The sequence below is a fragment of the Rhinopithecus roxellana genome, chromosome 17 (genome assembly GCF_007565055.1).
Source record: "Rhinopithecus roxellana isolate Shanxi Qingling chromosome 17, ASM756505v1, whole genome shotgun sequence".
Classification (NCBI taxonomy): domain Eukaryota; kingdom Metazoa; phylum Chordata; class Mammalia; order Primates; family Cercopithecidae; genus Rhinopithecus; species Rhinopithecus roxellana.
The window spans coordinates 7584837-7612025 of record NC_044565.1 but is presented as its reverse complement, the minus strand read 5'-3'; positions in this window follow the sequence as shown (position 1 = coordinate 7612025).

The following is a 27189-nucleotide window of genomic DNA, read 5'->3' as shown; positions in this document are numbered from 1 at the left end:
TCTGGAATATTTTTCTATTCCATATCCATCATTAATTCAAGCAGCCTTCAATACCCATTGCAAATACCTCTTCTTGAAGCATTCCCAAATCCTACTATGTAGTTGCAACTAAATATTACCTTCCAAGGGCTGGTCATGGCTGCTCACACCTGTAATCCCAGCATTTTGGGGACAGGAGGTAGGAGGATCTACACAGGAGTTTGAGGTTACAGTGAGCTATGATTGCACCACCGCACTTCAGCCTGGGTAACAGGCCAAGACCCTGTCTCAAAAACAAACAAACAAACAAACAAACAAACAAACAAAAAACTTCCTGGGATATTAAACAGGAACTTTGTAATTAGCCATTTAATATCTCAGGAACTATCTTGCTTCTCATTTGACATAACAAAAGACAGAGCCTGTATATTAGAGAGAATCATATGAAATTGCTGTCATTTGACATATTTGACCTAAAAAAGTCATTTCATATGAGTAATCTAATAGATTTCAGTTTAAATAAGGCCCTTCCCTGACCTCTTTAGTCTTCCTTAGGATTCTTCCTTTTCTCATAGAGAAGTTTATTATATAGTGATCTATATTTTATCATTCCAACACTTCTTGCCATTTAATATGAATCTAGTCTGAATCTAAGGGTTTCTAGACTTTTGTCTTCCATTTCTACTTTATATATGACTCTTCCTCAAGAGTGATGATGATGACCCTTCCTTTACCATCTCCACCACCCTTATCATTAGAAAAACTTGTACACATTCTTATCAACTTTATCACCCGGTGCTTTGATAAAGCATGAAGTCACTCAGACACTGCAGCTGGTGTTGCTTCCAACTATGTTTTTCCTGCTCTACTTGCTAGTTTTAGAGGAGGTTATAATAATAGCAGTTGGAATAGCACACAGATCATGTTCTCTAATTGATCAATCACCTCGTAACTAATTCATGCTATGGACACTTGTGCTGAAGGCCTTCTGCAGATGAACTTTCCCTGTGCATGTCCCTAAACTGTTCTGGGCCTGTAGCCAAAAAATTCAGCAACCAAAAGAGAAGAAAAGACTAATCCAGTTAGAAAATATTTGGCTCAGGATTCTGATTGTCCTGATTGTCCTGGCTGGGGTCATATGTCCATCTCTGGACCAGCCACTGTGGCCAGATGGATGGAATAATATTATTCACTCCACCTGGGATCTGGCCGCCACCCCCCTTTTTTTTCTTTTCGAGACAGAATCTTACTCTGTTGCCCAGACTAGAGTGCAGTTAGGTGATCTTGGTTCACTGCAGCCTCTGCCTCCCAGATTCAAGTGGTTCTCATGCCTCAGCCTCCCAATAGCTGGGATTACAGGCATGCACCACCATGCCCAGATAATTCTTGTATTTTGAGTAGAGACCAGATTTCACCATGTTGGCCAGGCTTGTCCCAAACTCCTGACCTTAAGTGATCCACCCACCTCTGCCTCCTGAAGTGCTGGGATTACAGGCATCAGCCACTTGCGCCCGGCCCCTTGCCCATTCCTATAACCAAGTACCAGGTTGTTAACAGAAGAAGCTGGAGAGGCGAAGGTATCCTGACAGACAAGAACAGAACACTAACTACTACTTCTACACTGAATGGAAATAGATTCCCCTACCTGCATCTTCACCCACTGTGCTTTGTTTTACCTTTCATATTAGATAAATACTTGTTACCTACTTGTTATATAAAACAAATTTATGTAATCCCAGCTACTCGGGAGGCGGAGGCAGGAGAATTGCTTGAACCTGGGAGGTGGAGGTTGTGGTGAGCTGAGATCGTGCCATTGCTCTCCAGCCTGGGCAACAAGAGCGAAACTCCATCTCAAAAAACAAACAAGCAAACAAACAAACAAACAAAGAAGTTTAATCCCTTTTCCATAATGAAACTTTAAATATGTTAGCACAGTGTATGTGGCCTTCCTTCTCCAACCAGTGACCCCACTGCTGGTTTCTTCCTGGGTATCTTGCCATTCCTTCTTTTCCTCCTTCTCTGCACCCTCTTCCCTGGCCCTACCCATCTCCAAGATTCAGCTTTCCTTGGGTTTTTGCCTTGGCCCTTTTTTTTTTCCTTCCTATGCACATTCTCCCTGTGACAATGACCACTCCCCACGGCCCTATCACCAGCATATATGCCAGCATTTCCTTTGCTTTGTGAATTTTTCTGACCCTATGTTTTTGTTTACTCTGTCACAGTTCTTTAAAATCCTACAACACTCTCCCCCTTAGGAATTTTATAAATTATTTCATCATTTGTGTAAATTAGAATTGCATTTGCCTGCATGTAAGAGATAGCTGGCTACGGTGGTTAAACAAAGCAAGTGGTTCAAATCCCTCAAGTCACAAGAAGTCAGGAAGTGGTTTGTACAGTGCTAGTGCAGAAAACCCCAGCACCATTCACCACCAACTCCCGTTGCCTCCCGTTGCACCATTAAAAGGACTGTGTAAACTGTAAAGTGCTATATAAACATAAGTTACTAAAAATTAATCATCAGATTTTCCATTCAGACCTCCTAAGGTCTTCTTTTCCACCAGCTGTTGATCCTGCAAGCACCCTCCTAATGCGTTCATCCTCTAGCCTTGGAATGACCTCCCTGAAGACCCTTTGTTCTTTTTTTTTCTTCATTTCTTATTCAAATCTATTTAGTTCTTGAGTTCACATAGTTTGAGGAGAAAGTTCAGATAGCAATGGACATTGCAGAATCTGAATATATTTAGTTCTTGAATTTTCTTGTTTTTTAATTTTATTAATATTATACTTTAAGTTCTAGGGTACATGTGCACAACGGGCAGGTTTGATATATAGGGATACATGTGCCATGTTGGTTTGCTGCACCCATTAACTTGTCATTTTCATTAGGTATTTCTCTTAATGCTATACCTCCCCTTACCCCCCACCCCATGACAGGTCACCATGTGTGATGTTCCCTGTCCTGTTTTCAAGTGTTCTCATTGTTCAATTCCCACCTATGAGTGAGAACATGTGGTGACTGGTTTTCTGTCCTTGCGATAGTTTGCTGAGAATGATGGTTTCCAGCTTCATCCATATCACTACAAAGGACATGAACTCATCCTTTTTTATGGCTGCATAGTATTCCATGGTGTATATGTGCCACATTTTCTTAATCCAGTCTATCATTGATGGACATTTGGGTTGGTTCCAAGTTTTTGCTATTGTAAATAGTGCCGCAATAAACATACGTGTGCATGTGTCTTTATAGTAGCATGATTTATAATCCTTTGGGTATATACCCAGTAATGGGATCACTGGGTCAAATGGTATTTCTAGTTCCAGAACCTTGAGGAATCACCACTGTGTTCCACAATGGTTGAACTAGTTTACACTCCCACCAACAGTGTAAAAGCATCCTATTTTTCCACATCCTTTCCAGCATCTGTTGTTTCCTGACTTTTTAATGATCGCCATTCTAACCCATGTGAGATGGTATCTCATTGTGGTTTTGATTTGAATTTCTCTGATGAAGAGTGATGATGAGCTTTTTTTCATGTGTCTGTTGGCTGCATAAATGTCTTCTTTTCAGAAGTGTCTGTTCATATCCTTTGCCCACTTTTTGATGGGATTATTTTTGTCTTGTAAATTTGTTTAAGTTCTTTGTAGATTCTGGATATTAGCCATTTGCCAGATGGGTAGATTGCAAAAATTTTCTCCCATTCTGTAGGTTGCATGTTCACTCTGATGGTAGTTTCTTTTGCTGTGCAGAAGCTCTTTAGTTTAATTAGATCCCATTTGTCTATTTTGGCTTTTGTTTCCATTGCTTTTGGTGTGTTACTTATGAAGTCCTTGCCCGTTCCTATGTCCTGAATGGTATTGCCTAGTTTTTCTTCTAGGGTTTTTATGGTTTTAGGTCTAACATTTAAGTCTTTAGTCTATCTTGAATTATTTTTGTATAAGGTGTAAGGAAGGGATTCAGTTTCAGCTTTCTACACAGGGCTAGCCAGTTTTTGCAGCACCATTTATTAAATAGGGAATCTTTTCCCCATTTCTTGTTTTTGTCAGGTTTGTCAAAGATCAGATGATTGTAGATGTGTGGTGTTATTTCTGAGACCTCTGTTCTGCTCCATTGGTCTATCTCGCTGTTTTGGTACCAGTACCATGCTATTTTGGTTACTTTAGCCTTGTGGCATAGTTTGAAGTCAGTAGTGTGATGCCTCCAGCTTTGTTCTTTTTGCTTAGGATCATCTTGGCAATGCAGGTTCTTTTTTGTTCCATATGAAATTTAAAGTAGTTTTTTCCAAATCTGTGAAGGAAGTCATTGGTAGCTTGATGGGGATGGCATTGAATGTATAAATTACCTTGGGCAGTATGGCCATTTTCACAATATTGATTCTTCCTACCCATGAGCATGGAATGTTCTTCCATTTGTTTATGTCCTCTTTTATTTTGTTGAGCAGTGGTTTGTAGTTCTCCTTGAAGAGGTCCTTGACATCCCTTGTAAGTTGGATTCCTAGGTATTTTATTCTCTTTGTAGCAATTGTGAATGAGAGTTCACTCATGATTTGGCTCTCTGTCTGTTATTGGTGTATAGGAATGCTTGTGATTTTTGCACATTGATTGTGTATCCAGAGATTTTGCTGAAGTTGCCCTACAGCTTGAGGAGATTTTTGTACTGAGATGATGGGGTTTTCTAAAATGCAATCATGTCATCTGCAAAGAGGGGTAATTTGACTTCCTCTTTGTCTAATTGAATACCCTTTATTCCTTTCTCTTGCCTGATTGCCCTGGCCAGAACTTCCAACACTATGTTGAATCGGAGTCATGAGAGAGGGCATCCCTGTCTTGTGCCGGTTTTCAAAGGGAATGCTTCCAGTTTTTGCACTTTCAGTATGATATTGGCTGTGGATTTGTCATAAATAGCTCTTATTATTTTGAGATATGTTCCATCAATACCTAGTTTATTGAGTATTTAGCATGAAGGCTGTTGAATTTTGCCACTTTGAATTTATTTACCTAATCAAGCCTCAGCAATGGTGGATACCCCTCCCCCTGCCAGGTGGCTGCCTCGCAGGTCGATCTCGGCCTGCTGTGCTAGCGGTGAGCAAGGCTCCATGGGCATGGGACCCACCAAGGCAGGCATGGGATATAATCTCCTGGTGTGCCGTTTGTTAAGACTATTGGAAAAGCACAGCATTTGGGCAGGCGTGTCCTCATTTTCCAGGTACAGTCTGTCACAGCTTCCCTTGGCTAGGAAAGGGAAATCCCCTGACCCCTTGCCCTTCCCGGGTGAGGTGATGCCCTGCCCTGCTTCAGCTCACCCTCTATGGACTGCACCCACTGTTCAGCCAGTCCCAATGAGATGAACCAGATACTTCAGTTGGAAATGCAGAAATCACTGTCTTATGTGTCGATCATGCTGGGAAGCTGCAGACCGGAGCTATTCCTATTGGGCCATCTTGGAATGGAATCGCCCTTTGTTCTTTTAAAACTATATATGCCTATAATCCCAGCACTTTGGGAGGCCAAAGTGGTTGGATCACCTGAGGTCAGGAGTTCAAGACCAGCCTGGCCAACATGGCAAAACCCCATCTCTATCAAAAGTACAAAAATTAGCCGGGCATGGTGGTGCATGCCTGTTATCCCAGATACTTGGGGGGCTGAGGCAAGAGGATTGCTTGAACCCGAGGATCACTGAACTGGAGGTTGTAGTGAGCTGAGATCATGCCACTGCATTCCTGCCTGGGTAACAGACTGTATATATATGTATAGTCTGATATATATATCGCTGGGCACAGTAGTGAGCACCTGTAGTCCCAGTTACTTGAGAGGTGGAGGCAGTAGGCTCCCTTGAGCCCAGAAGTTTGTTTCTAGCCTGGACAACATAGTAGGACACCATCTCAATTGATTGATAGGTGGATAGATAGATAGATAGATAGATAGATAGATAGAAGCAATTTTACGATATCAACAGCAAAAAAAAAAAATACGCTATTGATTGCTTCATCTTTCCTTGAGTAGGCTTTTCACTTCTATTTCTTTTCTTCTATTTTTATCTTTTGGTTAATGTTTCATGCTCCTCAGCTTGGGATAAATCCATCTGCCTTGGCCTGATTACCCTAAGTTGCCTACCCTAATCCCAATTTAGATGTACAAAGTAACCCCATTTGCATAGTATTTGACTGCTCACAGATTAAAAGGTATACACAAGTAATACATGAATTTATTACAGCCTCCCCTTATGGATTTTATCTTAAAGTAACAGTATGTGCACTGACACTGAGAGTTGCACAGCTTCATTGATGGGTAATTGGAAATGCATCAAAATATCTTTAAAATGTTCCTACCCTTTGACTAGGCAATTTCTCTTTCAGACAGTTTCCACTAAGAAAATTGTCAGTCATGATAATTTGTCGAATCATGTGGTAGGATTAAAGATGGTCAGAAAAGCCCTGTTAGAATATCAAATAATTGGAAATGTCCACAATTATGGGATTAGTTAAACAGATGATGATATACCTATACAAAGATTAATGATGTTGCAGAAATCCATCAACTGAAATGAAAAAAAAAATTCAGAATCTATCGTCAAGTAAAAAAAAGTAAATTTACAAACAATACATATGTGTGCCATTATCCCATTTTTGTTTCTTTTTAAAACTGCCTAGAAAAAGTTCTGGAAAGATATCCATTAAGGGATTAATAGATAGGTGGGGTTGTAAGGCTTCTGTACTCTCCTCTTGTTTGATCACATTTTTCTGTTTTTCTCAGAAGATCACAAATTACCTGTGTAGTCAAATGACAACAATTAAAAATGTCTTGATGGCCAGAAGGGAAATACCTTAAGTGAAGAGTTAATTGCCTTGCCTATCCAGATAAGTAGTCACCTGCTTCTCTCAGACCACTAAAAAGTGTTACAATGTGGGCCTGCCCTTCTGACACAAGGAAATACGTCTTCAGAAAACAGATCTTCTCATGTTATACCCTGACCACCTCCACTGTTATAACTGTAAAGGTGTGAGGAACTACAGGTTTCTCATCTGGGGGCCCTGATGCAGACAGTTTGGTCCTAATTCAGTAGATTTGCCTGTTTCCTAAAGGCATGAAATCTGCATACCTTCCTGCCTGCCTCCAGAATTCAATAATATTTTATTAAAATTTGTTACTGTTTCCTTACAAAACAAGCTCTTTATTTTTAAATTCTCTAAAATATATGGCAAAATATGGCAAAGAATCCTATATATCTTAGGTCCTCTTAATTCTAGCCTCTGTCTACATGAATTTGGACTATCATTGCCCTACTATAAAATAACCATTTTCAGCAGCATCATCAATTATATTATTGAGAATATACAATGTGCTCAGCCCTGGACCGGGTACTCTATATGCACTATTCAATTTGAAATTCCCAACCCATTTTGAAGCAGGTGCTGTTATTAGCCCAGTTGGTGAGCCCAGTTGAGAAGTGAAGCTAACTCAACACTTCCCCACTTCCTAACAATATTCTGGAAAATAGGGGTATGGAGGCTACTTACTTATAGGATAGTTGTGAATTTTAGATAAGTGAATACATGGCTGTAAGGACATGACTGCACTGCAGCCAGGCAGACATAGGTGGAGGCAAACATCCTGCATGACTCAGCATGATTGGAGCACAGGCACACAATTTCGTGCATTATATAATCACAGCTATGTAGCCATAAGATGGGAAAGCTCATCACCTGGCACTGAGCCATTATTTTCTGTGAGGTGTATAAATGCAGCACCAACACTGTAACAGTGGGGCTGAATAAAGCCATGTCCCATCTACCTGCTGTCTCTCGAGTGTTCTTCCAGCTCCCTGCCCTCCTCCTTCCCCACCCGTCCACCCACTCCCCTTGGGCCTTAGCTGGGGCTTGAAACTGACAATGGCTAACACAAATAAAGCTACTATGCACATTTATGCAAGTCTTTGTTTGGATATATGCATTATTTTCTCTTGGGAAAATACCCAGGAGGGGAATGGCTGGGTGACACAGTAGGGATAGGTTTAACTTTAAAAGTAAAAAATGAATAAAACCTGCCAAATAGTTTTTCCAAAGTGGATATCCATTTTATAATTCCACCAGCAGTGTGTGAGAGTTCCAACACTAGGAATACTGAGTTTTTTTAATCTTAGCCATTCTAGTGAGTATGTAAAGGTATCTCATTATGGTTTTAATTTGTATTTTCCTAATGGTTAATGATGTTGAAAACCTTATTATATGTTTATTTGCCAACCATGTGTCTTCTTTAACTAAGGGTCTATTAAAATAGTTTTCTAACTTTTGCATGGGTTGCTGGTTTGCTTATTACTGAGTTTTGAAAGATTTTATATATTCTGGATCCACAACCTTTTATATCAGATATATGTTTTATTTATTTATTTATTTATTTATTTATTTATTTATTTATTTATTTATTTATTTTTGAGATGAAGTCTCATTCTGTCACTCAGGCTGGAGTGTAGTATAGATCTCAGCTCACTGCAACCTCCACCTCCCAGGTTCAAGTGATTCTTGTGTCTCACCTCCCAAGTAGCTGGGACTACAGGCATGCACCACCATACCTGGCTAATTTTTGTATTTTTAGTAGAGATGGGGTTTCACTATGTTGGCCAGGCTGGTCTCAAACTCCTGGCCTCAAGTGATCTGCCCACCTCAGCCTCCCAAAGTGCTGGGATTACAGGTATGAGTCAGTGTGCCTGGCCCAGATATATGATTTTAAAATATTTTCTCTCTGTCTGTGGCTTCTTTTTTCATTCTCTCAACAGTGTCTTCCAAAGAGTAGAAGTGTTTAAGTCCAATTTATTAATTTGGGTTTTTAAAAAAATTAATTCCACTTTTGATAATATACCTAAGAAATGTTTATATAACCCAAGATCACAAAGATTATCTACTTTGTTTTTTTCTGGAAATTTTATAGTTTTAGATCTATTTTGAGTAAATTTTTATATATGGTACAGGCATGGATTGAAGTAGTTTTGTTTTGTTTTGTTTTTGCATCTGAGTATCTCCTATTGTTCTAGCACCATTTGATGGCAAAGCTTTCCTTTCTCCACTAAATTGCCTGTACCTTTGTAAAAAATCAGTTGTCCATATATACCTGGGTTTATTGCTAGTATCTCTATTCAGTTTTACTAATCTATTTTTCTGATTTTGTGCCGATACTACACTGCCCTGATTACTATAGTTTTATAATAATTTTTGAAATCAGGTAGTGTTAGTTCTCTAACTTCATCATACTTTTTCAAATGTTATAACTATTTCAGATCCTTTGTATTTCCATATGAACTTTAGAATCAGCTTGTCGGCCTGAACTCCTGGCCTGAAGTGAGCCTCAGCCTCTCAATATTACCCTTTTTTTAATTGTTGGATTTGATTTGCTAAGATTTGGTTTAGAAATTTTGTGTGGTGGCTCACGCCTCTAATCCCAGCAGTCTGGGAGGCCAAGGTGGGTGGATGACTTGAGGTCAGGAGTTCAAAACCAGTCTGGCCATGGTGAAACCCCATCTCTACAGAAAATACAAAAAATTATCCAGGCATGGTGGTGCATGCCTGTAATCCGAGCTACTCAGGAGGCTGAGGCAGGAGAATCACTTGAATCTGGGAGGCAGAGTAAGCCAAGATCTTACTTGCAGTAAGCCAAGATCACGCCACTGCACTCCAGCCTAGGGGACAAGAGTGAAACCCCGTCTCAAAAAAAAAAAAAAAAAAAAAAAAAAAAAAAAAAAAATCCCAGCTTGTCAATTTTTATCATTAAAAAACTTGCTTGGATTTTTATTAAGATTCCGTTAAACCTGTAGACCAATTTTAGGAGAAATAACATCTTAACGATATTGAGGCTTCTGACCCATAAACACAGTATATCTCTCCATTTTTAAATTTTAAAAATTTCTGTCAGTAATGTTTTATAGTATTCAGTGTACTGGTCTTTCATATCTTTTGTTAGGTATATCTCTATTTGATTTTTAAAAATATTATTGTAAATGGTAACTTTTATTTCAATTTCCCATTGTTTATTGCAGGATATGTAAGATTTTAAAAAATATTGCTCTTGCATCTTATGACCTAATTAAGCTTACTTTTTCTAAAACCACAATAGAACTAGATTTCCTACGTAGACTATGATGTCTTCCCAAATAAAGGCAATTTTACTTCTTCCTGACCAATCTGGATGCCATTTATTTCTTTTAATTGTTTATTGCACTGGCTAGAACCTCTAGCATAGTGAGGAATAGAGTGGAAAGCATCACATTAAGTGTGATGGTAGCTGTAGGTTTTCCAGATGCCCTTTATCAATGCCCTTTATCAAAATATGGCTTTTCTTTATTAGTTTGTTAATATGACAAATAACATTGACTAATTTTTCAAATGTTACACCAACCTGCGTCCCTGGCATAAATCTCATTCACTCACAATATATTACCTTTTTTTTTTTAAGAGTCTCACTCCAGACTGCAGTGCAGTGGCATGATCATAGCACAATCATACCTCACTGCCACCTTGAACTCCTGGGCTCAAGCAATCCTCCTGCCTCAAACTCTTAAGTAGCTGGGACTACAGGCACATACTACCATGCACAGCTAATATTTTTTATTCTTTGTAGAGACCAGGTCTTGCTATGTTTCCCAAGCTGGTCTCAGACTCCTGGCCTGAAGTGAGCCTCAGCCTCTCAATATTACCCTTTTTAATTGTTGGATTTGATTTGCTAAGATTTTGTTTAGAAATTTTGTGTGTGTGTTCATAAAGGATATTTTTCTGTAGTTGTCTTCTCCTGTGAAGTCTTTTTCTGGTTTTGATATCAGGATGAGTTTATATAATCCCAATATTATTTACTTCTTACATATTTGGTAGAATTCAGTGAAGTTATCTGGGCCTGGAGTCTTCATTTTGGGAAGGCTTTTAACTACAAATTCCATTTTTTTAAATTTTTTAAATTTTTTTATTTTTTATTATACTTTAAGTTCTAGGGTACATGTGCATAACGTGCAGGTTTGTTACATATGTATATTTGTGCCATGTTGGTGTGCTGCACCCATCAACTCGTCAGCACCCATCAATTCATCATTTATATCATGTATAACTCCCCAATGCAATCCCTCCCCCCAACCCCCACCCCATGATAAGACTCAGTGTGTGATGTTCCCCTTCCCGAGTACAAGTGACCTCATTGTTCAGTTCCCACCTATGAGTGAGAACATGCGGTGTTTGGTTTACTGTACTTGCAATAGTTTGCTGAGAATGATGGTTTCCAGTTGCATCCATGTCCCTACAAAGGACTCAAACATCCTTTTTTATGGCTGCATAGTATTCCATGGTGTATATGTGCCACATTTTCTTAATCCAGTCTGTCACTGATGGACATTTGGGTTGATTCCAAGTCTTTGCTATTGTGAATAGTGCCGCAATAAACATACGTGTGCATGTGTCTTTGTAGTAGAATAATTTATAATCCTTTGGGTATATACCCAGTAGTGGGATGGCTGGGTCATATGGTACATCTAGTTTTAGATCCTTGAGGAATTGCTATACTGTTTTCCATAATGGTTGAACTAGTTTACAATCCCACCAACAGTGTAAAAGTGTTCCTATTTCTCCACATCCTCTCCAACACCTGTTGTTTCCTGACTTTTTAATGATTGCCATTCTAACTGGTGTGAGATGGTATCTCATTGTGGTTTTGATTTGCATTTCTCTGATGGCGAGTGATGATGAGCATTTTTTCATGTGTCTGTTGGCTGTATGAATGTCTTCTTTTGAGAAATGTCTGTTCATATCCTTTGTCCACTTTTTGATGGGGTTGTTTGTTTTTTTCTTGTATATTTGTTTGAGTTCTTTGTAGATTCTGGATATTAGCCCTTTGACAGATGAGTAGATTGCAAAAATTTTCTCCCATTCTGTAGGTTGCCTGTTCACTCTGATGGTAGTTTCTTTTGCTGTGCAGAAGCTCTTTAATTTAATGAGATCCCATTTGTCAATATTGGCTTTTGCTGCCGTTGCTTTTGGTGTTTTAGACATGAAGTCCTTGCCCATGCCTATGTCCTGAATGGTACTACCTAGATTTTCTTCTAGGTTTTTATGGTATTAGGTCTAACATTTAAGTCTCTAATCCATCTTGAATCAATCTTCGTATAAGGAGTAAGGAAAGGATCCAGTTTCAGCTTTCTACTAATGGCTAGCCAATTTTCCCAGCACCATTTATTAAATAGGGAATCCTTTCCCCATTTCTTGTTTCTCTCAGGTTTGTCAAAGATCAGATGGCTGTAGATGTGTGGTATTATTTCTGAGGACTCTGTTCTGTTCCAGTGGTCTATATCTCTGTTTTGGTACCAGGACCATGCTGTTTTGGTTACTGTAGCCTTGTAGTATAGTTTGAAGTCAGGTAGCGTGACGCCTCCAGCTTTGTCCTTTTGACTTAGGATTGTCTTGGCAATGCGGGCTCCTTTTTGGTTCCATATGAACTTTAAAGCAGTTTTTTCCAATTCTGTGAAGAAACTCATTGGTAGCTTGATGGGGATGGCATTGAATCTATAAATAACCTTGGGCAGTATGGCCATTTTCACGATATTGATTCTTCCTATCCATGAGCATGGTATGTTCTTCCATTTGTTTGTGTCCTCTTTGATTTCACTGAGCAGTGGTTTGTAGTTCTCCTTGATGAGGTCCCTTACATCCCTTGTAAGTTGGATTCCTAGGTATTTGATTCTCTTTAAAGCAATTGTGAATGGAAGTTCATTCCTGACTTGGCTCTCTGCTTGTCTGTTACTGGTTTATAAGAATGTTTGTGATTTTTGCACATTAATTTTGTATCCTGAAACTTTGCTGAAGTTGCTTATCAGCTTAAGGAGATTTTGGGCTGAGATGATGGGGTTTTCTAAATATACAATCATGTCATCTGCAAACAGGGACAATTTGACTTCTTCTTTTCCTAACTGAATACCCTTGATTTCTTTCTCTTGCCTGATTGTCCTAGCCAGGACTTCCAACACTATGTTGAATAGGAGTGGTGAGAGAGGGCATCCCTGCCTTGTACCAGTTTTCAAAGGGAATTTTTCCAGTTTTTGCCCATTCAGTATGATATTAGCTGTGGGTTTGTCATAAATAGCTCTTATTATTTTGAGGTACGTTCCATCAATACCGAATTTATTGAGCGTTTTTAGCATGAAGGGCTGTTGAATTTTGTCAAAAGCCTTTTCTGCATCTATTGAGATAATCATGTGGTTCTTGACTTTGGCTCTGTTTATATGCTGGATTATGTTTATTGATTTGCGAATGTTGAACCAGCCTTGCATCCCAGGGATGAAGCCCACTTGATCATGGTGGATAAGCTTTTGGATGTGCTGCTGAATCCGGTTTGCCAGTATTTTATTGAGGATTTTTGTATCGATGTTCATCAGGGATATTGGTCTAAAATTCTCTTTTTTTGTTGTGTCTCTGCCAGGCTTTGGTATCAGGATGATGTTGGCCTCATAAAATGAGTTAGGGAGGATTCCCTCTTTTTCTATTGATTGGAATAGTTTCAGAAGGAATGGTACCAGCTCCTCCTTGTACCTCTGGTAGAATTCGGCTGTGAATCCATCTGGTCCTCGACTTTTTTTGGTGGGTAGGCTATTAATTGTTGCCTCAATTTCAGAGCCTGCTATTGGTCTATTCAGGGGTTCAACTTCCTCCTGGTTTAGTCTTGGGAGAGTGTAAGTGTCCAGGAAATTATCCATTTCTTCTAGATTTTCTAGTTGATTTGTGTAGAGGTGTTTATAGTATTCTCTGATGGTGGTTTGTATTTCTGTGGGGTCGGTGGTGATGTCCCCTTTATCATTTTTTATTGCATCTATTTGATTCCTCTCTCTTTTCTTCTTTATTAGTCTTGCTAGCAGTCTGTCAATTTTGTTGATCTTTTCAAAAAACCAACTCCTGGATTCATTGATTTTTTGGAGGGATTTTTGTATCTGTATCTCCTTCAGTTCTGCTCTGATCTTATTCATTTCTTGCCTTCTGCTAGCTTTTGAATGTGTTTGCTCTTGCCTCTTAGTTCTTTTAATTGTGATGTTAGAGTGTCAATTTTAGATCTTTCCTGCTTTCTCTTGTGGGCATTTAGTGCTATAAATTTCCCTCTACACACTGCTTTAAATGTGTCCCAGAGATTCTGGTATGTTGTATCTTTGTTCTTATTGATTTCAAAGAACATCTTTATTTCTGCTTTCATTTCGTTATGTACCCAGTAGTCATTCAGGAGCAGGTTGTTCAGTTTCCATGTAGTTGAGCGGTTTTGATTGAGTTTCTTAGTCCTGAGTTCTAATTTGATTGCACTGTGGTCTGAGAGACAGTTTGTTATAATTTCTGTTCTTGTACATTTGCTGAGGACTGCTTTACTTCCAATTATGTGGTCAATTTTGGAATAAGTGCGATGTGGTGGTGAGAAGAATGTATATTCTGTTGATTTGTGGTGGAGAGTTCTATAGTTGTCTATTAGGTCCGCTTGGTGCAGAGATGAGTTCAATTCCTGGATATCCTTGTTAACTTTCTGTCTCGTTGATCTGTCTAATGTTGACAGTGGAGTGTTGAAGTCTCCCATTATTATTGTATGGGAGTCTAAGTCTCTTTTTAAGTCTCTAAGAACTTGCTTTATGAATCTGGGTGCTCCTGTATTGGGTGCATATATATTTAGGATAGTTAGCTCTTCCTATTGAGTTGAATTGATCCCTTTACCATTATGTAATGGCCTTCGTTGTTTCTTTTGATCTTTGATGGTTTAAAGTCTGTTTTATCAGAGACTAGGATTGCAACCCCTGCATTTTTTTGTTCTCCATTTGCTTGGTAGATCTTCCTCCATCCCTTTATTTTGAGCCTATGTATGTCTCTGCATGTGAGATGGGTCTCCTGAATACAGCAGACTGATGGGTCTTGACTCTTTATCCAATTTGCCAGTCTGTGTCTTTTAATTGGAGCATTTAGTCCATTTACATTTAAGGTTAATATTGTTATGTGTGAACTTGATCCAGCCATTATGATATTAACTGGTTATTTTGCTCGTTAGTTGATGCAGTTTCTTCCTAGCCTCGATGGTCTTTACATTTTGGCATGTTTTTGCAATGGCTGCTACCGGTTGTTCCTTTCCATGTTTAGGGCTTCCTTCAGGGTCTCTTGTAAGGCAGGCCTGGTGGTGACAAAATCTCTAAGCATTTGCTTATCTGTAAAGGATTTTATTTCTCCTTCACTTATGAAACTTAGTTTGGCTGGATATGAGATTCTGGGTTTAAAATTCTTTTCTTTAAGAATGTTGAATATTGGCCCCCACTCTCTTCTGGCTTGTAGAGTTTCTGCCGAGAGATCTGCTGTTCGTCTGATGGGCTTCCCTTTGTGGGTAACCCGACCTTTCTCTCTGGCTGCCCTTAAGATTCTTTCCTTCACTTCAACTTTGGTGAATCTGGCAATTATGTGTCTTGGAGTTGCTCTTCTGGAGGAGTATCTTTGTGGCGTTCTCTGTATTTCCTGAATTTGAATGTTGGCCTGCCCTACTAGGTTGGGGACGTTCTCCTGGATGATATCCTGAAGAGTGTTTTCCAACTTGGTTCCATTTTCCCCCTCACTTTCAGGCACCCCAATCAGACGTAGATTTGGTCTTTTTACATAATCCCATACTTCTTGTAGGCTTTGTTCATTTCTTTTTCTTCTTTTTTCTTTTGGTTTCTCTTCTCAGTTCATTTCATTCATTTGATCCTCAATCGCTGATACTCTTTCTTCCAGTTGATCGAGTCGGTTACTGAAGCTTGTGCATTTGTCACGTATTTCTCGTGTCATGGTTTTCATCTCTGTCATTTCGTTTATGACCTTCTCTGCATTAATTAGTCTAGCTGTCAATTCTTCCACTCTTTTTTCAAGATTTTTAGTTTCTTTGCGCTGGGTACGTAATTCCTCCTTTAGCTCTCAGAAGTTTGATGGACTAAAGCCTTCTTCTCTCATCTCGTCAAAGTCATTCTCTGACCAGCTTCGATCCGTTGCTGGTGATGGGCTGCGCTCCTTTGCAGGGGGAGATGAGCTCTTATTTTTGGAATTTCCAGCTTTTCTGCCCTGCTTTTTCCCCATCTTTGTGGTTTTATCTGTCTCTGGTCTTTGATGATGGTGACGTACTGATGGGATTTTGGTATAGGTGTCCTTCCTGTTTGATAGTTTTCCTTCTGACAGTCAGGACCCTCAGCTATAGGTCTGTTGGAGATTGCTTGAGGTCCACTCCAGACCCTGTTTGCCTGGGTATCAGCAGCAGAGGTTGCAGAAGATAGAATATTGCTGAACAGCAAGTGTACCTGTCTGATTCTTACTTTGGAAGCTTCCTCTCAGGGGTGTACTCCACCCTGTGAGGTGTGGGGTGTCAGACTGCCCCTAGTGGGGGATGTCTCCCAGTTAGGCTACTCAGGGGTCAGTGACCCACTTGAGCAGGCAGTGTGTCCCTTCTCAGATCTCAAACTCCGTGTTGGGAGATCCACTGCTCTCACAAAGCTGTCAGACATAGTCATTTGTGTCTGCAAAGGTTTCTGCTGCTTTTGTTGTTGTTGTTGTTAACTGTGCCCTGTCCCCAGAGGTGGAGTCTACAGAGACAGGCAGGTTTCCTTGACCTGCTGTGAGCTCCACCCAGTTGGAGCTTCCCAGCAGCTTTGTTTACCTACTTAAGCCTCAGCAATGGCGGGCACCCCTCCCCCAGCCTCGCTGCTGCCTTGCGGTTAGATGGCAGACTGCTGTGTTAGCAATGAGGGAGGCTCTGTGGCCATGGGACCCTCCCAGCCAGGTGTGGGATATATTCTCCTAGTGTGCCCGTTTGCTTAAAACGCAGTATTGGGGTGGGAGTTACCCGATTTTCCAGGTGTTGTGTGTCTCAGTTCCCCTGGCTAGGAAAAGGGATTCCCTTCCCCCTTGCGCTTCCCAGGTGAGGCGATGCCTCCCCCTGCTTCAGCTCTCACTGGTCGGGCTGCAGCAACTGACCAGCACCGATTGTCTGGCACTCCCTAGTCAGATGACCCCAGTACCTCAGTTGAAGATGCAGAAATCACCGGTCTTCTGTGTCGCTCGCGCTGGGAGTTGGGGACTGGAGCTGTTCCTATTTGGGCATCTTGCTCCGCCCACAAATTCCATTTTTAATAATTAATTGTTATTTTTGAGACAGAGTCTTACTCTGTTGCCCAGGCTGAAGTGCAGTGGTGCAATTGTAACTCTTGCAGCCTTCACCTCCTGGACTCGACTGATCCTTCCACCTCGGCCTCCCAAGTAACTGGGACCACAGGTCATGCCACCACACCCAGCTAATATTTTTTTCTGTATTTTTTTGTAGAGATGGGGGTCTTAATATGTTGCCTAGGCTGCTCTTGAACTCCTGGGCTCAAGCAGTCATCCTACCTCAGCCTCCTAAATTGCTGGGATTACAGGTGTGAGCTACATCTGGCCCAAATTCAATTTTTTAAAGAGTGCTAGTAACATTATTTATTTCTTCTTGAGTAAACTTTGATAGTTTGTGTCACTCAAGGAATTTGGCTATTTCTTCTACATTGTTGACTTTATTCTAAGGGCATAAAGATGTTTATAATCTTCCCTTATTATTTTTAATATCTGTAAAATATTTAGTGATGTCACTTCTTGCTCTGTGCTATTGTTGTCATACATTTTACTAATACACATGGTATAAACCCCGTCATGCATTTTTATTATTTCATTACTTTCATCTAAAAGGTTGCCTTTTAAAGAGATTTAAATTGTAATCAAAAGTTATATATTTACTGTATAATGTCTCTAATGTACTGCCTTCCTTTGCATAGATCTGTATTTCTATCTGGTATCATTTTCCTCTGCTTGAAGTATTTTCTTTACCATTTCTTGCAATGCAGGTTGGTTCATGATAAATTCTTTCATCTTTTTTGTGTCTGGAAAAGTCTTTATTATGTTTTTCATTTTTAGTTATTAAAAATTGAAATATAACTCATATCATCAAATTTACCATTTTCAAACTGTATAATTCAGTGGCTTTTAGTATGTTCACAAGGTTACACAACTATCATTACTATCTAATTCCAGGACATTTGTCCCCCCAAAACCCTATAATCATTGCTAGTCACTGACCATTCTCTCCTCCCCACAGTTCCTGTCACACTAATCTATTTTTCATCTCTAAGTCATTCATGTTTGAAATACACTTTTTCTGGGTAAAGAATTCTAGGTTGACAGTTCTTTCCTTATAGGTTTTTAAATATTTTTAAAATTATCATCTCATCCTATTTTCAGTAAGAAATCCGCTGTTATTCTTACAAATGTTTCTCTGTAATGTGTCTTTTCCCTCTAGCTGCTTTCAAGATGTTTTATCAATTTTTTTTTAGCAATTTGATTATGGTGTGTCCCAGTGCAGTTTTATTCATATTTCTTGTTTTAGGGGTTTACTGAACATCTTGGATTTGTGGGTTATAGTTTTCATCAAATATCAGAAAATTTTGGCCATTATATCTTCAAATTTTTTCAGCTTTGCAGTTTCTTTCCCACCTCCTCTGGAGATGCCAATTACATATATATCAGGCTTGAAGTTGTCCCACAACTTACTAATGCTCTTTTTCTTTTCTTTTCTCTTTAATAAATCCACTTTTCCCTCTGTATTCCATTGTATAGTTTTTAGTGCTAGGTTTTCAGTTCACTAATTTTTTTTTTCCAGCAATGTCTAATCTGCCATTAATAGCATCCAGTGTATTTTTAATCTCAGACATTATAGTTTTCATCTCTATAAATTCAATTTGGGTGGTTTTATAGCTTCATGTCTCTAGTTAACTTTGAGCGTATAGAAAGTAGTTACAATAACTTTGTAATGTTATCGACTGCTGATTCTAAAAGTTGTGTCAGTTCTGGTTCATTTCTGATTGATTGATTTTTTAAAAAATCCTCATATGAGACATATTGTCCTGCTTCTTTCCATGTCTGACAATCTCTGATTGGATGCCAGACATTGTACATTTCACCTTGTTGGGAGGTGGGTATTTTTGATTTCTATAAATATTCTTGAGCTTTGTTCTGGCATGTAGCTAAGTTACTTGGCAACAGTTTAATACTTTGGACCTTGCTATCATGATTTGTTAGGTGGAACTGGACAAGTGCTCAGTTCATAGCTAATTATTCCCCTATTGAGACAACATCCTTCCCTGTATGTGAGCCAATGCTCTGAAAATCATAAACTTTTTCAGTCTGGCTGGTGGTAAGAGGGACTACTTCCAGCCCTGTATGAATGCCAGTCACTGTTACCTCTAATTCTTTCAAGTGGTTCCTTACCTGAACTTGCGCAGTTCCTTCACAGGTTTGTGCTCATCAATACTCAACTAAATGCTTTAGGAGAACCCTTTGAAAATGTCTGGAGTAATCTCTCTGTGAAATACTCTTCTCTGGTACTCTGTCTGGCAAACTCTAGTCTCTTTGGTCTTCACATATTCTGAGCTTCATTTCCTCAATTTAGGGAGACTGCTTGTCCCTGCATCAGCTCTACCTCCCTATGTCATGGCCTTCACATTTTCTTCACACAACAATCTGGGACAAGCATAGTGCAAGGAATAGCCCATATACACACAATTGGTACACTAAATGTTTAAGGACATGTAGGTGGTTCTGAGGTATGGACTTAGCCAAGATGGGGATTCAGAAAATGAATTGATAACATGAGCTGAGGCAGCTGCTGGTGACTCAATGGATAACTAGGCTGGTCTCAAAGAAAGAAGAGTATATTCCTTCAGAAGAGGTTGTCTCCTGGTGGGTAATACCATCAACTGAGATGCCAGAGGCAGGAGAAGCAGCAAGAGAAGGACCTGAGTAGATTCAGGGAGAAGAGAGGGAGAAATAAAAGAAAAAGCAACCTCAGGAATTATAAACCTATAAATCATATAAACCAATGAGGCCACCATTATGTTTATCTCACAGTCATTAAGGCCAATTCAAAATACAAATACAAATCAGTGTTATCATTTCAGAGCCACATCTCCGTCAGCATCAAAAATCTAGGTATCTCTTTTGTTTGCCAATTTTACCTGGTAGATTTCATTTCAGATGACTTGTGGCTATTTCCAGAAATCAAAGCTGCCCTAAAAAGAAGCAAGATGAGGTTCTGCTGAAGGTGTGTGAAATAATACAATGAAGTCATGTTCTGAAACAATTTCTCAAAATAAGAAAGTCATGTAAATTCAACCAAGATGATTGACTATCTTTAAGAGCACAACTCTTGATTATATAAGTTCCAGCATAAAAATAATAAAAACTGTCATATGAAAAAAAGAAAGAAAAAAAAGCTGCAAATTTAAGAATGGTTCTGATATGGACAAATGGAGAGCAACAGAAGGGTATTCCAAGGAAATGATTTGGAGACATGCTAAAGTCTGACAAAGTAAAAGGTGAATGGAAAGGCGAGGTTACGTGTGGGAGACATTTCCAAGGAAAGCTCTGTGGGATGGAGGGTTGTGTTTGATATGGCCTATGAAGAATGAAAAGGCAGTGGTGATTCTGATATTCAGAATTTTGCGCATGTCTGGGGAAGTCTTTGAGGTAGTTCTCCGTGGCTATAAAGTTCAAGACACCATGGACCACCCACGGTAGCTGAGCAAAGAGTAGGCCTAGTATGGATGGGACACATTCAACTAACCAAGAGCTGGCAAACAAACCTACGCCTCAAAATAATTCCAGATAAAAACTAGAAAAAAGCTTTTTGAGAAACAGCTTTGTGATGTGTGAATTCATCTTTCAGAGTTACACTACTCTTTCATGGAGCAGCCTGCTAGCACTGTTTTTGTGGAATCTGAGAAGGGATATTTTGGATTGCTTTGAAGCCTATGGTGACAAAGGAAATATCCTTAGATGAAAACTAGAAAGAAACTTTCTGAGACACTGCTTAGTGATGTGTGAATTCATCTCACAGAGTTACACTGTCCTTCTCATGGAGCAGTTTATTAACACTGTTTTCGTTAAATCTGCAATGGGATATTGTGAATGCATTGAATGCTATAGTGAGAAAGGAAATATCCTCAGGTAAAAACTGGAGAGAAGCCTTCAGAGAAACTGCTTTGTAATGTGTGAATTCACCTCACAGAGTTACGTCATTCTTTCAATGAACAGTTTGCTAACACTATTCTCCTGGAATCTGCAATGGGACATTCGGGAGGGCGTTAAGGCCGATGGTGAAAAAGAAAATGCCCTCAGATAAAAAAGTGAAAGAAGCTTTCTGAGAAACTGCTTTGTGATGTGTGAATTCATCTCACAGAGTTACACCAATCTTATATGGAGCAGTTTGTTAGATCTACTTCTGTGGATTCTGAGAAGTGACATTTCTCATTGCTTTGAATCTTATCATGACAAAGGAAATATTCTCAGAGATAAAGTAGAAAGAAGCTTCTTGAGAAACAGCTTTGACATGTGTGAATTCATCTCTCAGAGTTACACTACTGTTTCATGGAGCAGCCTGCTAGCACTGTTTTTGTGGAATCTGAGAAGGGATATTTTGGATCGCTTTGAAGCCTTTGGTGACAAAGGAAATATCCTCAGGCAAAACCTAGATAGAAGCTTTCTGAGAAACTGCTCTGTGATGTCTGAATTCTTCTCACAGAGTTACACCACTCTGTTCATGGACCAGTTTATTAGCACTTCTTTTGTGGAATCTGAGAAGAGATACTTTAGATTGCATTGAAGCCCATGGTGAAAAAGGAAATATCCTCAAATAAAAACTGGAGAGAAGCCTTCGGAGAAATTTCTTTGTGATGTGTGCATTCACCTCAGAGTTACATCATTCTTTCATTGAGCAGTTTGCTAACACTATTCTCATGGGATCTGCAGTGGGATATTTGGGAGGGCCTTGAGTGCTATGGTGAGAGAGGAAATATCCTCAGGTAAAACATGGAGAGAAGCCTTTGGAGAAACTGCTTTGTGATGTGTGAATTCACCTCACAGAGTTACATGATTCTTTCATTGAGCAGTTTGCTAACACTATTCTCGTGGGATCTGCAATGGGATATTCAGGAGGGCATTGAAGCTGATGGTGAAAAGGAAATATTCTCAGGTAAAAACGTGAAAGAAGCTTTCTGAGAAACTGCTTTGTGATGTGTGAATTCATCACACAGAGTTACACCAATCTTATATGGAGCAGTTTGTTTGATCCGCTTCTGTGGATTCTGAGAAGTGACATTTCTGATCGCTTTGAATCCTATCATGACAAAGGAAATATCCTCAGAGAAAAACTGGAATGAAGCTTTTTGAGAAACAGCTTTGTGATGTGTGAATTCATCTCACAGAGTTACACTAGTCTTTCATGCAGAAGCCTGCTAGCACTGTTTTTGTGGAATCAGAGAAGGGATATTTTGGATCACTTTGAAGCCTATGGTGACAAAGGAAATATCCTCAGATAAAAACTAGAAAGAAGCTTTCTGAGAAACTGCTTAGTTATGTGTGGATTCATCTCACAGAGTTACACTGTTCTTCTCATGGAGCAGTTTACTAACACTGTTTTCATTTAATCTGCAATGGGATATTGCGAGCACCTTGAGTGCTGTGGTGAGAAGGAAATATCCTCAGGTAAAACCTGGAGAGAAGCATTCGGAGAAACTGCTTTGTGATATGCGAAATAATCTCACAGAGTTATACCATTCTTTCAATTGAGCAGTTTGCTGACACTATTTTCGTGGAATCTGCAATGGGATATTCGGGAGGGCATGGAGGCTGATGGTGAAAAAGGAAATGTCCTCAGATAAAAGTTGAAAAGAAGCTTTCTGAGAAACTGATTTGTGATGTGTGAATTCATCTCGCAGAGTTACACTACTCTTTTGTGGAGCAGCTTGCTAGCACTGATTTTGTGGAATCTGAGAAGGGATATTTTGGATCACTTTGAAACCTATGGTGACAAAGGAAATATCCTCAGATAAAAACTAGAAAGAAGCTTTCTGAGAAACTGCTCTGTGATGTGTGAATTCATCTCACAGAGTTACACCATTCTGTTCATGGAGCAGTTTATTAGCACTTCTTTTGTGGAATCTGAGAAGGGATACTTCAGATTGCCTTGAAACCCATGGTGAAAAAGGAAACATCCTCAAATAAAAACTGGAGAGAAGTCTTTGGAGAAATTTCTTTGTGATGTGTGCATTCACCTCACAGAGTTACATCATTCTTTCATTCAGCAGTTTGCAAACACTGTTCTAGTGGAATCTGCAATGGGATGTTCAGGAGAGTATTGAGGCCAACGGTGAAAAAGGAAATATCCTCAGATAAAAGCTTAAAAGAACCTCTCTGAGAAACTTCTTTGTGATGTGTGAATTCATCTCACAGAGTTACACCAATGTTATCTGGAGCAGTTTGTTACCTCTGCATCTGTGGATTCTGAGAAGTGACATTTCTGATTACTTTGAATCCTATCGTGACAAAGGAAATATCCTCAGAGAAAAACTAGATAGAACCTTTCTGAGAAACTGCTTTGTGATGTGTGAATTCATCTCATGGAGTTACACTACTCTTTCATGGAGCAGTTTGCTAGCACCGTTTTTGTGGAATCTGAGAAGGGATATTTTCGATCACTTTGAAGCCTGTGGAGACAAAGGAAATATCCTCAGGTAAAAACTAGAAAGAAGCTTTCTGAGAAACTGCTTAGTTATGTGTGAATTCATCTCACAGAGTTACACCGTTCGTCTCATTGAGCAGTTTAGTAACACTGTTTTCATTTAATCTGCAATGGGATACTACGAGTCCATTGAGAGCTATGATGAAAAAGGAAATATCCTCAGGTTAAAACTGGAGAGAAGCCTTCGGAGAAACTGCTTTGTGATATGCGAATTAATCTCTCAGAGCTACACCATTCTATCAATTGAGCAGTTTGCTAACACTATATTCGTGGAATCTGCAATGGAATATTCGGGAGGGCATTGAGGCTGATGGTGACAAAGGAAATGTCCTCAGATTAAAACGTGAAAGATGCTTTCTGAGAAACTGCTGTGTGATGTGTGAATTCATCACACAGAGTTACACCAATCTTATATGGAGCAGTTTTCTGGCTCTGCTTCTGTGGATTCTGAGAAGTGACATTACTGATCGCTTTGCACTTGATAATGGATATATCCTTATCTTGACAATGGATATATCCTCAGAGAAAAACTAGAGAGAAGCTTTCTGAGTAACTGCTTTGTGTTGTGTGTATTCAGCTCACAATGTAACACCTTTCTTTTCATGGAGCAGATTTCGTTGAATCAGCAATTTCGTTGTTTTCGTTGAATCAGCAATGGGATATTCCGAGCGCATTGAGTGTTATGGTGAGAAAGGAAATATCCTCAGGTTAAAACTGGAGAGAAGCGTTCGGAGAAACTGCTTTGTGATGTGTGAATTCATCTCTCAGAGTTACACTACGCTTTCATGGAGCAGCCTGCTAGCTCTGTTTTTGTGGGTCTGAGAAGGGACATTTCTGATTGCTTTGAAGGCAATGGTGACAAAGGAAACATCCTCAGATAAAAACTAGAAAAAAGCCTTCTGAGAAACTGATTTGTGATGTGTGAATTCATCTCACAGAGTTACACCACTCTGTTCATGGAGCAGTTTGTTAGCACTGCTTCTGTGGAATCTGAGAATTGATACTTTGGATTGCATTGAAGCCCATGGTGAAAAAGGAAATATCCTCAGACAAAAGTTGAAAAGAATCTTTCTGAGAAACTGCTGTGTGTTGTGTGAATTCATCGCACAGTTACACAAATCTTTCATGGAGCTATTGCTAGCATTGTTTCTGTGGAATCTGACAGGGGACATTTCTGATCGCTTATTTTTTTTTAAGTTATACTTTAAGATCTAGGGTACATGTGCACAACGTGCAGGTTTGTTACATATGTATACTTGTGCCATGTTGGTTTGCTGCACCCATCAACTCGTCACCACCCATCAACTCGTCATTTACATCAGGTATAACTCCCAATGCAATCCATCCCCCCCCTACCTCCCCATAATAGGCCCCTGTGTGTGATGCTCCCCTTCCAGAGTACAAGTGAAACCTATGAGAGAGAAGATGCGGTGTTTGGTTTTCTGTTCTTGCGATAGTTTGCTGGGAATGATGGTTTCCAGTTGCATCCATGTCCCTACAAAGGACACAAACTCATCCTTTTTTATGACTGTATAGTATTCCGTGGTGTATATGTGCCACATTTTCTTAATCCAGTCTGTCACTGATGGACATTTGGGTTGATTCCATGTCTTTGCTATTGTGAATAGTGCCGCAATGAACATACGTGTGCATGTGTCTTTATAGCAGCATGATTTATAATCCTTTGTGTATATACCCAGTAATGGGATGGCTGGGTCATATGGTACATCTAGTTCTAGATCCTTGAGGAATTGCCATACTGTTTTCCATAATGGTTGAACTAGTTTACAATCCCACCAACAGTGTAAAAGTGTTCCTATTTCTCCACATCCTCTTCAACACCTGTTGTTTCCTGACTTTTTAATGATTGCCATTCTAACTGGTGTGAGATGGTATCTCATTGTCGTTTTGATTTGCATTTCTCTGATGGTGAGTGATGATGAGCATTTTTTCATGTGTCTGTTGGCTGTATGAATGTCTTCTTTTGAGAAATGTCTGTTCATATCCTTTGTCCACTTTTTGATGGGGTTGTTTGTTTTTTTCTTGTATATTTGTTTGAGTTCTTTGTAGATTCTGGATATTAGCCCTTTGTCAGATGAGTAGATTGCAAAAATTTTCTCCCATTCTGTAGGTTGCCTGTTCACTCTGATGGTAGTTTCTTTTGGTGTGCAGAAGCTCTTTAGTTTAATGAGATCCCATTTGTCAATTTTGGCTTTTGTTGCCATTGCTTTTGGTGTTTTAGACATGAAGTCTTTGCCCACGCCTATGTCCTGAATGGTATTACCCAGGTTTTCTTCCAGGGTTTTTATGGTATTAGGTCTAACATTTAAGTCTCTAATCCATCTTGAATTAATTTTCGTATAAGAGGTAAGGAAAGGATCCAGTTTCAGCTTTCTACTTATGGCTAGCCAATTTTCCCAGCACCATTTATTAAATAGGGAATCCTTTCCCCATTTCTTGTTTTTCTCAGGTTTGGCAAAGATCAGATGGCTGTAGATATGTGGTATTATTTCTGAGGACTCTGTTCTGTTCCAGTGGTCTATCTCTCTGTTTTGGTACCAGTACCATGCTGTTTTGGTTACTGTAGCCTTGTAGTATAGTTTGAAGTCAGGTAGCGTGATGCCTCCAGCTTTGTTCTTTTGACTTAAGATTGTCTTGACAATGCGGGCTCTTTTTTGGTTCCATATGAACTTTAAAGCGGGTTTTTCCAATTCTGCGAAGAAAGTCATTGGTAGCTTGATGGGGATGACATTGAATGTATAAATTACCTTGGGCAGTATGGCCATTTTCACGATATTGATTCTTCCTATCCATGAGCATGGTATGTTCTTCCATTTGCTTGTGTCCTCTTTTATTTCACTGAGCAGTGGTTTGTAGTTCTCCTTGTAAGTTGGATTCCTAGGTATTTTATTCTCTTTGAAGCACTTGTGAATGGAAGTTCATTCATGATTTGGCTCTCTGTCTGTTACTGGTGTATAAGAATCCTTGTGAATTTTGCACATTAATTTTGTATCCTGAGACTTTGCTGAAGTTGCTTATCAGCTTAAGGAGAGTTTGGGCTGAGATGATGGGATTTTCTAAATATACAATCATGTCATCTGTAAACAGGGACAATTTGTCTTCTTTTTTTCCTAACTGAATACCCTTTATTTCTTTGTCTTGCCTGATTGCCCTAACCAGAACTTCCAACAGTATGTTGAATAGGAGTGGTGAGAGAGGGCATCCCTGTCTTGTGCCAGTTTTCAAAGGGAACACTTCCAGTTTTTGCCCATTCAGTGTGATATTGGCTGTGGGTTTGTCATAAATAGCTCTTATTATTTTGAGATACATTCCATCAATACCTGGTTTATTGAGAGTTTTTAGCATGAAGGGCTGTTGAATTTTGTCAAGGCCTTTTCTGCATCTATTGAGATAATCATGTGGTTTTTTTCTTTGATTCTGTTTATGTGCTGGATTACATTTATTGATTTGCATATGTTGAACCAGTCTTGCATCCCAGGGATGAAGCCCACTTGATCATGGTGGATAAACTTTTTGATGTGCTGCCGGATTTGGTTTGGCAGTATTTTATTGAGGATTTTTGCATCGATATTCATCAGGGATATTGGTCTA